Raw genomic sequence first — 13738 nt, forward strand, 5'->3', positions numbered from 1 at the left:
TCTCTATCTGCTTTTCTTTTCTTTTTTTCTTCGTCTCATATTCAACACACACTATTACACCATGTGCTGACTCATGGCAACCTGCAGCAGAGAACTACCTCCAGTGCCATGAAGCACCTGTATGTGCTGGTCCCTGAATCCTGTTAGCTTGAGTTCTTTCCCAATAATCCCACTGGCACACTCACTTTGGAAGCGAGCCTATGTACTTGTGTTTCTGTTTTCGTACTTCTATGCACTAAATCGGATATGTGGCAAATTAACTGGGGAGCATTCAGCATAATTTTTTAGTGCATTAACATCACTTGTGATTCAATTGTAATGCAGTGCAATGCTATAACTTCTCTTGAGATTCAAAAGATGGTGAAAAAACTGCAAAGAATTGATGGGAAAGCAAAAAGTACATCATTTTCAGCAGGGATGACAAGACAGGCATAAATAGTACTCCAGGACCACTAAGCCACTACCTTACATACTAGTTCTGAACCACTCTATTGCAAGACTTTTTCAACTCCTGTCTTCTCTGGTCTGAACTGATACAATTACCAGTCAGCCCACAACTGGCCTGAACCAGAACACCACCAATAATATCTGGAGATGATCTGAAAAGCAACACATTAATGGGAGGGAGGAAGGAATCAAAACAAGCCAAAATGCATGTTACTCTGGAGACTCCATCTATACCCACTACACATGGGAAAAAAACCAAGCTGTTAACTGATAAAATAGTGAAGACTGAAAGTTTACATTCCAGTAAACGCTTGTTCATTATTTTAGACCCACAAATCCCATCTTCTCTGATATAATCACAATACATGCTTAATTAAAAACACAAGCAAGAACATAAATTTTTTGTAAGAATATTCAGAGATGTATTGATAACATAATAGATCACAATCCTACCCACACTTTTTAGCATACATAACGACACAACATTCCACAGTACCATATTTCAAAACACCTCAATGTGTGACAAGTACCAGCCAAGACTGTCAGAACTGGAAACTCAGGTTATGGTATTCCTTCCCAGAATACATGCTGTTTATCTGACTATGCAAGTTCAGCTTCCTTTTTCTTCCTGCACTTTATTAAGAGTTGGGCTGCTCCTGCTCCACTGAAGAGCTAAGGAAGTATGGGGACCTGATGATTATAAAAACAGAAACAACACCACCAAACAAAACAAAGAAGAAAAAAAACCCCAACCAACTCCCTCGCCCACCCCCAACCCAAAAATTACTGCAAAGAAGCGACCAGTATGAGGACCTGTGAAAATAGCAGGCAAGACAGGATCTTGTGAGAGTCCTACTCAATTAAAAGCAGTAAGCACACATTTCAGACTAACAGTTACAGTATGATTACAGTAATTAGATACACACCTGCAGTTATCATGCACAAATTTACTCTGCATATACCAACAATGCTATCTCAAAGGGGTAGAGAATTATTGAACACAACTGCTACACAAGACACCCTAAGGCTGCTGCTATCAGTTCCCAAGATCACCAATTTAAAGGCAGCACGAATACCCCTAAACAAGGTCATAGTTTAAACACACCCAAGAGGGCTCAGAAACTGCAATAATGGACAAGCAGAGGATCAAATATTTTAAAAACTCAAGCTATAGATGTGGAAAACCACCATGTTCAAAAGCCAACTGAAGCAGCAAATTGTGGCTTACACAAATTGAGAAAAATCACCCTTGCCAGAGAGAAACACAAATAAGCACCTCATCTGAAACAAAAGTGGTAATTTTTCTTGTTCTACCAGAAAAAGTGACAGGCTTTTACTGTTAGGGAGAAAAACTACAACATTAAACATGACATTGATATGACTAAAATAAGGGATAAGAAATTAAAAGTTAAAATGAAGTCATAAGACAGCCTTGAAACAAAAATTCAAGTACTGGAGAGTTCCTTTCCCCTCCCACTTCACATGCACTGACTAGCACAATATTCAGTATGTACACACACTGTTAAACCCATGCTAAAGTCTGTTTATGCTTACTCAGGTTTAAAGCTAGCAATTCACAAAGATTTGGGAACAATATCATAAGAGTACCTGAAGCCTTGAGGCAAATGGCTGTTTGCTATTTCCTTCGGCAGACCCGAAGGAAAAGCTGAAGGAAGAGCTAAGGACCCAGGCAGAGTGCAGGCTCTTGAGCCCAAGGCTGCAGACACAGCTGGATGCACCCTTAGCAGGTCTGTCCTTGTCTTGGATTAACCGGGACTGGAGATCCCACTCACAATCGTTTAAAATACATGCCCTCAGCCAGAAAATGTGAGCTGGGCTGACACTGCTCTGAACTCTTACATACTTAAATTGTGAAAAAAACCAACTCTGTGGCAGCAGTAGCACGATTTTAAGAATGAATGAATCCATGCCTCACTAAAAACACACCTCTATTACTTCTTCAATGGTCTAGAATGCTAGAAAAAAACCTGAGTGATGACAAAACACGACTGATCTTACAATTTCTTCAAAGCAGCTATTAATAAAAACACTGTTTAGCAGAGAAAAAAAACCCAACAAATCACACAATTAAAAAATTCAGTTGTTTATCAGTGATATCTATACTGCAGTACTTCTCTAACTCAAATACAAAGCTGGCAAGACCACAGTAAATGCAGAGAAATAAAGGACTCTTAATAAGGAATCTGGTTTACTTTAGTTCAGTATAAAACGCTGTTTTTCCACTCCTTCTGTACTGAGTAGCCCATTATATTTACTGCTGAACAGTTAACCCTCTCCTCAATCCTTCCACGACCTCTTCATTTTTTTCCCCAATTTCTCTAACCTACATTAAAGTAGCCCATACCACAACACACTATATCGTTACCAGAACAGGAAATTTCATACTCTCTGTCTCAAATTCCTTGTAGAGTAGTAAAATGTTTGTATTTAGTACTCATATAAATCTTTTGTCTGATGCATCAGATTGGCATAACGGCACTTTCAGAGCTCCTACAGCAAAAACTGCCTGGAAAAAGATTCATGCATACACTCTTAATGAAAAACACCAAGAACATTTAAAAATATTTTAAATATTTAAAACCAGGAGAACATTGCACATTGTCATCAGTGTTTCATTTCAATAAACTACTTTGTATTTTAGTTCATTTTTCAGCATCTGTAATCTTGATAAAACACACAATCACCACAATTTCCATTAGTTACTCCAAAACAGCACAGTATTAGAATAATTACCTTAAAATTCAAAGTGACTTATGGGGCATCATCCAACGTTTGCAAAATCCAATTATTTGTTGGTAGCACGCAATACCCTGGAGACTGCTTATTTTATTTTACTTCTGTACTTTTGTGTTTTGGTGGCTTAGCACCAAGATGATGCATGCAGTCAGTACAGCAAGAGCTAGAATTAACATTTTACTGTACGATTTTACTAGTTACTAAGAAATTTTTGTACAGATGCCATAAAATCTGTCAATATGGTAGAACATGGCCATATTTACTGCAGTATGAGGAAACAACACAACAGGCTCTACTCCCACTCTCTTCATTCACAAAGAAATATACTCAATATCCTGTAAAAGTATATCCACCACTTTCAAAAAGTTGTGGTTTTCCTTCAGTTTCAATTACAACAGGTTACTAATACGGTTTCACTGACAATATAGCATATGAGAAATGCACTTATATCATATGAATATTAAAGTGCCCCTCTAATCATTACTTCAAGAAAAAGGTCAAAGCTATTTCAAGATTATCAATAAATTCAAATTAACATTAAGGAAGTGGCAACTCATGAGGCCACTCTAGTACAGATAGATGAAGTTTTCTCCCTATTCTTGACATTGCAAAGCAACTATAAAAAGGACTCAGCATCCATCTTGCTAGAGGAAAACTTAAAGGAACTGAAAGCTACTTTGACAGACGCATGCCTAAGGAACACAGTGCTGTTGTCAGCCATGGAACTCAATCCAGCAGCAGAACATCCAGAATGTTGTTAGAAACTTATATATATCAGTGGGAAATAAAAGGCACAAATGCAAGAATGAATAGTAAAGACTGTCAGTAAATAGGCTACAGAAGAAAAGGGTATCAACAGGAGGCATGGGAAACTGCTGGCAGCAACATTTTGACTTCATTCAGAGACTCAGGCATGAAATAACATTACAGAAGTAAACTGAAAAATCTATTCAAGAAACGAATTATTAGTAGAAATAAAATCCAGCAGTGGTGTCTAGGAGAAAGAACTGTTCCTAAAACCAATAAAAGCAGAATTTATTTACAAAGGAAAACATTTAAATACTGGGGTGGACTACAGTATAAGGTTATTTTTGTAGTAATGTCCATTTACTAATTCTTTTATATTCTGCTTTTAGCTGTTCCAAAAACCCCTTCAGTGTGACTTTATCCTGTTGAAGAGAGACATGCACAACAAAGATCCATCCCAGTGCTCACTTATGCCAGAAATACTAAGTAACTGGAAAAATAATTAGCAGTGTTCTTTTAAAGACCACTCCCAAGATCCCCAGATAATGTTAAAGGTCTGGCAATTGCAACACTATGGAGCATCACCTCCCAAACGCTACTCAGAACTTTGAGACAAAATGAATTGCTTATCTTTTTTATTAAAAAAAATAAAAAGGACTTACTGTGAAATATGATTCAGAGGCCAAGCACTAGGCCATTATAATGCTGTACCAATAGCTAGTTAAGAAATAACTCTTTAAAATCTCCTTTCTTCTTACAAGGGCACATGCTTAACATACTAGAGTCGGTTCTTCAATACAAATGTCAATCTTAATATCACATTGACTTTTCACTAAACACTTAACATGCAAGTACTCATAGTAAATTCTGCCAAAGCTGATTTTAAGCAGTATTTATACCTAATAAAATCTAAACAAGCTGACAGTCTAGGATGTTACCTCGGCTTTCCGTTCATTACTAATCTTTTCTTACTGTAAATTCACATCACTCCATGCCATAAGAAATATTAAAAGTAATTGTGCAAATATTAGCATAACTGCTGTACTGAACAATTCCAGTTGAATTTAGGATGCACTGAAGTCCCATTTATGGTCAGCTACCACTCTGGAGACCGTCTTTGAGTTCAAGAGAATAGCTTTCGGAAATATGCAGAACATTGCAACGGGAAACAGCACGCCCTTCACCTTCCATAAAATCAAATGATTGAAGTATTTATACTTCTACTACATCTAATAAATAATTTTAATCTGATCACATTGATCCATGTTACTTGCATGGTTAAAAAAATACCATAAATGTAATCCATCTAGAAACTTATTTTAGAAACTGGGCTGTAGGTATTCATTAAAAGGATGCTATAAAAGCAGAAACAAGAGGACATTTCCTTGTAGCATTAATGGTGCAGATCATAGATGTGCATAAAAACGGTGCTGCAACGACAGCAACTTAAATGCAACAAGTTGCAATGCAAGACCAGTAGAGGTTGCTAAAGTGCCTGTTGACATAGCAACCAAGGGATTTCTAGCATTTCTTTTGACAGATCCAAGAGGTGCAGAAAGACAGCAGAAAACAGTTGAGCAATTGTAAAGACAACTGAAAACAAACACAAAACCAAAAACTCAAGCCACAACCACCCAACCCCTCTACACTTATCTCAGGTTCCTTCAGCAGGTCTAAATTGATCCCCAAATCTCTCAAACTATTTACCTATCCTCTGGTGAAAACTGTCTACTCTCCCTATTCTGTGCTTTGAGTAGTACATCCCCCCTCCCATATATTCAGCTACTTTTTTCCCCAACCATCAGATCAACAAATACTAAAATACTTCTATGGACCCTGCATTTTAGCAGGACTTCAATTCTGACATGTCACTCCAAGCAGCTAATTCAACTGCAGGCCAACCTTAGGTCACTTTCCATTGAGGATTTCCTTACACCAAACAGCTCGAACTATAACACACGGTTGATACAGATATTACTAGCATTTTTTTCAGCTTTGTTTCAGGAATATACCTGAGACTTGCAATTAAATTATAAGTTCATGAATCTCTATCCAGAAGACATTCCTCCTAAGAGGGATCTCTCATTCACTGTCAGCAACAAGCACTGCAAGTTTATTACCAGTTTATACTTAGTTGTTAAGTGTCAACACTCTTAGAATTAGCTTTGGGGTACATTTTTATATCCCTACTGCTTGTGGGGAGGTGGAGAGAGAAAGATCAGACTCTAAGTGCCATATACTCCTCTTGGAACCTGCATCTCCAACCTCTTACATACATTGATTTCCACATCTATTAGTCCTTCCTTTCCTTCCTCACACACATCTGCAAGTCCTTGCTAAATGTGAAACTCCCACTACTGAAGCCTAGAAAACAGTGGGGAAGGGGTGGTGTGGAGAAAAAAACCCTAAGAAATACCACTGCATGCAAGGCCAACTTTCCTTAAAGAAACAGGTTCCTAGCTCCAGGGAGGACTACACCGTTTTAACTATAAAACTGATAACTTGCAGGCAGGGAAAAAAATAAACCCCCAAGAGAAATAAAATAGACTGTATGATTCTCTGAGAAGCTACGATACAAAATACATTTAGAGGTTAAATGGCAAGAAATAATGAAACAGTCTACACTTTCCCACCCTTCACCTAACCGCAGTACATTTTTTCAAGTGCCTACATGGAGTCAAATATCAGGCAGCCTGAACACACTTTTACTTAAAATTAAACTTCAGAGTAATTTTGTAAAGAAGAAAATATAGAAACAAGCACATTCTACCACAGTCCTATGTTCTCTCTGCAAAAGAAATGAAGAAGTGAAATGACGGACTATAGAAGCTCACAGTAACATCAGTAATGCTTTAAATACATATTTTTAAAGAAAAAGTGATAGAATTAGATAATGGAAACAAGATTATTAAATATATTAAATATTTCTAACAGATTTTTTCTAATACATTACTGAGCTTTCCATGGCTAATTTGAACCACTTCAACAGTCTTTCAACAGTACCTCTAATTAAAACTGAATAATCTTCTCATCCACACCACAAGTTCTTCCACTACCATCCATCTCCTAAATAAAAAAAATAAACACAGCTCATCAAAATTAATTTCTCATCTCATCCTCCATGTATTAAACAGTGATACCTGTTTAATTATTTGCCAGATCTTTACTCTGCATTGTTCTGAATCCAAACAAGAATACGAGAGAATATAAATCAGATTTCAGCACATGAACATAAAACTAAAAAAAAAAAAACAAAACAACCCAACTACAAATAAACATGACTAAGTTATCTTCCAAACACACTAAAAGATTGGATTAAACAAAAAAGGCTTCTATCAAATAATTATTTATGAACAAAATCGGAAGATGACTGTAAACTCTGCAACACTTTAAAGAAACAATCAGTTTCCCTGGAAAAAAAAAAAAAAATCTATCTTAAGTGACCACACCTGGAAGTGATTCGTACCTTGAAGAACAAGTTGGTATTTTTTTCCTCCACCAAAGTAAAATACTCATTTCCAGAAATAAACTTTAATTTAACACATTTCATAGTGTCTTTTTAACTCCTTGCTTGAATAACAATATGCCATAATGGGCCTCACAGCAAAAGTGTGCACACATAACACATTTAAAGAGGTTTAATCTGCCAGGTATTTCCTTGAAATCCATGAACAATTATAAAACTCCTTTTTCAAGGAAAATTAGTTAGTTGAGGTTTTACTTTCTTCATGTTGTGCAAATAAGATATTAGCTTTGGTGTCATTTTTTATATTTTTTTTTAAACTGTGATTTATTTTAATTCTCGCTAGGTCAGCAATGCCAACATGTACATTAACAGATGCTCTGAACAGAGTCTACATAAGTTGAGTTTGTTGTTGTGTTGGGGTTTTTTTTTCTGCCTTTTCCCTCACAGAATTAATGAAAAACAAGGGCCACCCTCCTACACGAGCACCTTAAAAATTAGGTTTCACAGATCACTATAAGTAATTCCTCAGGAGTATCGTTTCATTAGAGAAAAATCCATCACAACTGTTACCAAGCTTGTTTCAAGACAGTTACAACTGACAGTTTGAAATTTTGCCAATAATGTATGCACAGCATAGTTAACAACAGAAACCTAGATCTGAAGGCATTGAAATTTGTGAAAAGTGTTTCAATTAATTTTTACTGGAGATGAAGTAGAGGTGAAGAAAGAAAGGCACCTCTAAGACAACTGAGAATGCGTTTTGAATTCTTTCTAAATTTATTCTCAAAGGCACACTGAACTGTTTAACAGCAATACTACTCATATGCTCTCCTGTCCACACAGTTCTCCCAAAAGCACTAAGAGCCATGGAGCACAAGTCAGTTGCCTTCTGGTTAAGAAGGGAACATACCAGTTCCCTCCCTGAATAAAATTAATCTTAGGAAGTTGAAATGAAAAGGTCACAAGGAAAAAAAATCTAGGCACGCTATTTTTCATAATTTTTATTCCCTGGTAAATACAGTTAAAATACAATTAATTGCTATCAAATAACCAACCAACAGTTTATTAGGTATTCGCATGAATCTGAAAATATGGGCCTATCTATTTTAGTTACACTGGAAACATAAGATAAAAATCAAGATGACTGAAGGCCATGTGTATCTAAAATACAGTACTTGATGAAACTCAAACTCCTAAAGCTCAGAATTTTATAAATTTATCTCAATGAAGCCTTTTCTACACCTGAGAAACAACCACACATTTTGCAAGCATTGTGCAGCACCTGTTTCATGGCAACTGCACGATGTCAGATGGAAATGAAGTAGACAAAGTAAAAACTGCAGGATATTTTTGTTAATCATATTAATGAACTTCATAGTAACTCTAAATTCTTCCTGTCTTTAGCAACCTTCAGGTCAGTTTTACTCAAGTAACCAATTCTCTCCACCTTTAAATAGACTTATTCCCTTTTCTATGCATCTACATATTTGCTTCTATTTGTCAGCTTCCCAATGAATGACAATTCCATTAGTAATTCCGGGAAGGTCAAGTAGCAAGTATGAACCTTCACAAGCCCGACTGTATCACGTTTCTTCTGCAGATTGACAATATAAGAAAGCTGTGAAGCATATTTCATTATTTTTTTTTTCCCCTGCTGCACCCTGAAGTTTCAACTGCGCCAACAACATAAAATTTCATAATGACAATCCTCTATGAACTCCCTGGAGTCTGCTGTCAAATGTAGGTGTTGCTAATTTGAAGAGTATGTGTTATTTCTAGTGCAACCATTCTGAGATTTGGAGGAAGAGAGAAAAACTTAGGCAAACAAATGCCAGCTAGAGAAAGAGGTGGTAGAAAACATACTTATATGATCAGCCTTTATTAAGAAACTGCTTGAAAACAATGACAATCTACACAGAAGCAATACTTGCTTAGTTGAGTTTATTTCTCCTCTTTTAAACTCACTTGACTAGTTTTACTTTAAAATCTGGTTTTTTTATGTTGACAAATAGAAAAAAATTCAAATCCTTTCTGAAATGAAGTTATGATTTTAAACAACCAGTTTAAGTCTACCTAGATGTTAAAATCTCTTTGATTCTCTGATAACAACATGCACTAATGTAAGAACATAAGAAATATCGCACTGAGTCAGAGGAATAGTCATTTTAGCTCAGTATTGTCTGCAACAGGTGCAACAAAAAGCAATATTCTGGAAGAATGCATGAACTTGAGCCTTTAGTAGCACATGCCTCTCATTCGATCAGTACATAAGACAGTGTGATTAAGGAAACTAAAAAGCGGGTCCCCATCTCCTCTTCACAGACCTGCTGACAATGAAAGAAGATTCAGAGTCATAGTCAACAAAGTCCTTAGCACTTCAAAGTCAGAAAAGCATTAAGCTTGTGATACAAAGCCTGCTGTATATTCTGGTTATGACCACAGTCAACAAGTAGGGCAACAAACACCCAAAAGCACTAGTTTATATCCCTTCACTTTCCTGAATTTTAATCACTAGTCTACATACAGAACAAATTTAAAAAGACCGGTTCAAAGCAGTGGGTAAAGTTTCAGTTTTTATATTTGACTTCAGTCCAAATCAGATCAAAGTCTTTCTTGAACAAGTTGCCCCTGAAAAAGCTGTAGATGTTCAGGGAACTTGCCAGTAACCTACTGCCAACAGCAGCAATAAAATGGACATGAATGACAAGTTCATTCAATAGCCTCAGGAGTCTCTACAATAGTTGACACTGGGCCAAAGGGGACTGCCCTATAGACAAAGTATACAGAAACCCATCTCAGAACATCTTGGCTCCAAACACCCTCTCAATAGTATGAAACTACACTCCAATTAGACCTTGGGCTGCAGAGCTTTCAGACTTCTGGAAACCATAGGCCAAGCACAAATAGATGCTTCAGAGCCGTCAATCTGAACTCTAGTCACTAGTCTGTTGGTAGTTTCACTGAATCCAGGTATGATTCAGCTTACATCCGCTTACTTGGTGTCAAACCTTTCAGAATAGACTGATGCACATGATTACTATCTGAAGAGCTACCATGTCACCATATAGGGGGTTGCATAAAGGATGAGGAAGATGCTTTTTGCTCCTAAAAGATCACACAAACAGGAATATCTCGGGCTTCCTCAATTTAAAGCTCTCTTCAACATTGCACATAAACAGTTTATTTTTAGAAGACAAATATGACATAGAGAAATAAATATAGATAGAAACAGTTTGAAATTGAATTTAAAAAAGCACAAAGAGAAGCAAATCCACTCTGAAATACTTGGGTAAAGAACAACTATCGACTCTTCAGTATGAAACCCAGCAAATTCTGTGAAACAGTGTATTTATGCCTTAACATATAATCATTGTAGAGATCAACAAGCTTGCTACAAAGTTACTCAAATCAAAACTACTGCACAGCTTGCTGTTACTTTGCATAACACAGCTCTCACTCTAAACAGAACAGCAAGAAAAATCACTTCAGAACTAAATGAAAGAACTGTCACTACACAATTCTCAGTAGGAAAACAGAGACACTTCCAATCTAACTAGTTTGAAAGTGAAATAAGTGTCAGATTTATCCATGAAAAAAGTTTTGCAAAAAACTTCAATTTCATAACTGAAAATATATTGCTGTTCTTCCTCTATTGACAGTTCAAAGACAAAAGAAAGCAATAAGCTGAAGTGTTAAGCTACATGCATGATATTTAACGCTTTTCTTCCCGTCTATAGTGACCTACAACAGTTGAATGTAAAACTATCTCATTGGAAAATTTCCACAGTAGTGAAAAGTCTGAGAGTGAATTTTATGCCCTTTTAATATATTCCTGCAGACAGTATTACCATGTAATACCTTCAAAATTCATATAAGAACAAACATGGCATGCCCTGTTGTGCCATGTTTTAATTGACTGCCAAGTAGTTTCATTTCTAGTACATATTTTGGGTTGTTCAGTTACAGTAGGAAGCTCTGAAAAGTCTCTGTAGCCAGGCAAATATTTGAACTTCAGCACATCAATAGCACATCAATACAGAAGTCAGCAACAGCACCACAGATCTCAAAGCTTCCATTATATAAGCCAATCTTAGAGTGGTTTTGTTTATGACATCGGTATTCAAAAAACTTGTGTTTCATACTGATACTAAAGTAGGTACCTCCAAAAATGCTAAGAGGTTCCATTACTCTACAACCCTAAAACAGAAATGAAGCTTATCAGACAGATCAAGGGACATGAAAGCATTTTAGAGGCAACATTCCTAATTTCAAGTATCTCATTAATTGCCCATATCTTCAGACAGACAACTCTGAAGAAGCAGTAATGGTTTTAAACTAGAAGAGTGTACATTTAAGTTGGACATAAGGAAGAAATCCTTTGCGGTGAGACATTGGAACAGGTTTCCCAGAGAAGTTGTTGATGCTGCCTCTCATTGGAAGCTTATGGGTTGGATGCAGCTTTGAGCAACCTGATCCTGTGATAAGATGTCCCTGCCCTCAGTAGGTGGCTCAGACTACATAGTCTTTAAAGGCTCCTTCGGACCTAAGCCATTCTATGAATCTATATCAGCGCTGTCCAAAACAAAAGATAATGGCAATTCTTTTGACTCCAACACATTAATTAATGACTGTCACAATTTCTTTTCTTACAATTGGATGATGTTAAACAGTTCAGTGTGCCTTTGATCAGGCTGCATAGCAAGCTATATGCATACAATGATATTAGAAAAACATATTCACCAAATTCCTGTTAGTAACAACATATGTAAATTGTTTTTCTTATTCACATTATAAGCGGTGTCTTTTCTTTCTAATCTATGCATTATACTTTTCCTTCGAGAAAAGAAATCTCTTGCTTATAATACTGGAGTAAAGTGTTGTACACCTGGTGTATCAACAATGAGTTTTCTGAAATAAAACAGCTCACTAAATATTTTTAAAAATTAAGATGAACAACTCTTGCTGCTTTAAATGAAAACATTAATTTCATAAGTCATTTTCATCTTTCTTAGGTACACATAATGAACAGGCTATTTCCTGGCTTTACGAGGAAGATTTTCTAGTTATTTGTCTGATTTCATTAAGTCAGTGTCCATTTTTCGCCTTTTAACTTGAATTTCTAATTTCCTTAGTTGCATAATGTCAGTCTAGTCAGTGACTGGCTTTGCCACAGGCTGGCCTCTGCAATGGCCCAGCAAAGTGTCCACTGTGATGAAACAAAGAGACTGGAAGCAAAGATCTGAAAGTCCTGCTCCAACAAAACCTGGCCTTGGCTTTAAGAAACTGACCTAGCCAGCATGAGGCTGAGAGGAAGGGAAGAAAGGAGAAAAGCCAAGCCGCAATATATAAAATGTATTTTCACTGACCTCCAAAATACAGGCTATGATTTATCCTCTACTTCCACGTCTCACTGTTGTTTTAGTTTTGTTTTTGTTAAACCTCAAATGTTTAGTTGACTATAAAAAGAAACAAAGGCTAGCATGTGTTTCAAATTGAGGACTAGTTGCAGCACCTTTGACACTTTCTCCAGTTCTTTAAAATTAAAATAAAATAAAAAAATCTTACGTGTTCTTATTGAGAAGATGTTCACCTTCAGCAAGTGTAGCCTATAAGGCTTATTGCTTCCTCTCCATTTTTCTTACGTCTCCTGAATCTGATTAAACCAAGTAAGTAGGTTTAGACAGGCGTTAGCTCCATATTAGTTAGCAATAAGAGTAGAAAGTGGTTGTTTAAAGGTTGACATACAGAATATGAAATGAAAGGGGAGATACAGGGGTACAAGAGAATATAAAGGACAGGAGGCTAACTCTTGGCATAAGCGGAAGCTGAAGAAACAAATGCTAGGTCTGGAAAACTGATTTGGAGGGAACTATCACCTCAGCTCCAAGACTTACAAGAATCTTGTTTTCCTTGTAATGTTCCCAGAATAAAGTTAAACGGTCAGAGATCTCTCCATCCTTCACTTATTCTACTGCTCTAAGAGTTGTTGCCACTGCAGCAAGGCCAACACTAATGCTAACGCCTTTAAATGTAGTTGTCAGGTCACAGTCCCCAAATCTCCTCAAGCAATACAATTAGGAAGCTGAGATGCAACCACATTTCGCAGAGCAAGTAAGAGAGATCTTTAGCTTGAGGAATTCTCATTCCCAAATTTTTAAAATGAGCTTCAGACAGCAGGTATGTTAGAATAATAACCATAAAGTCTTCATTTCCTGCTACAAGAAGGCTACTATGAACAACAAAACTGCCATGAAGCATAGTTCTGCTGAGTCTGTGCCCTTACAACCATGTTAGTTGTACTATTTATCATATTCTACAACA

At 36.6% G+C, this 13738-nt stretch overlaps 1 protein-coding gene across 3 annotated transcripts in view; it reads right to left on the reverse strand.

The window, feature by feature from the left end:
• Nucleotides 1-13738, reverse strand: part of TAB2 (TGF-beta activated kinase 1 (MAP3K7) binding protein 2) — a 64206-nt gene that overhangs the window by 21768 nt on the left and 28700 nt on the right. Inside the window, exon 1 of one of the 3 annotated variants that reach the window (XM_054062274.1) lies at nt 6955-7000. The exons of the other annotated variants lie outside the window; for them this stretch is intronic. The gene's annotated coding sequence lies outside the window, so the exon portion shown is untranslated. Of the gene's footprint in view, nt 1-6954; nt 7001-13738 lie in introns of those variants that run through there. 3 annotated transcript variants of the gene reach the window in all.

This window comes from Cuculus canorus, chromosome 3 (assembly GCF_017976375.1).
Source record: "Cuculus canorus isolate bCucCan1 chromosome 3, bCucCan1.pri, whole genome shotgun sequence".
Classification (NCBI taxonomy): domain Eukaryota; kingdom Metazoa; phylum Chordata; class Aves; order Cuculiformes; family Cuculidae; genus Cuculus; species Cuculus canorus.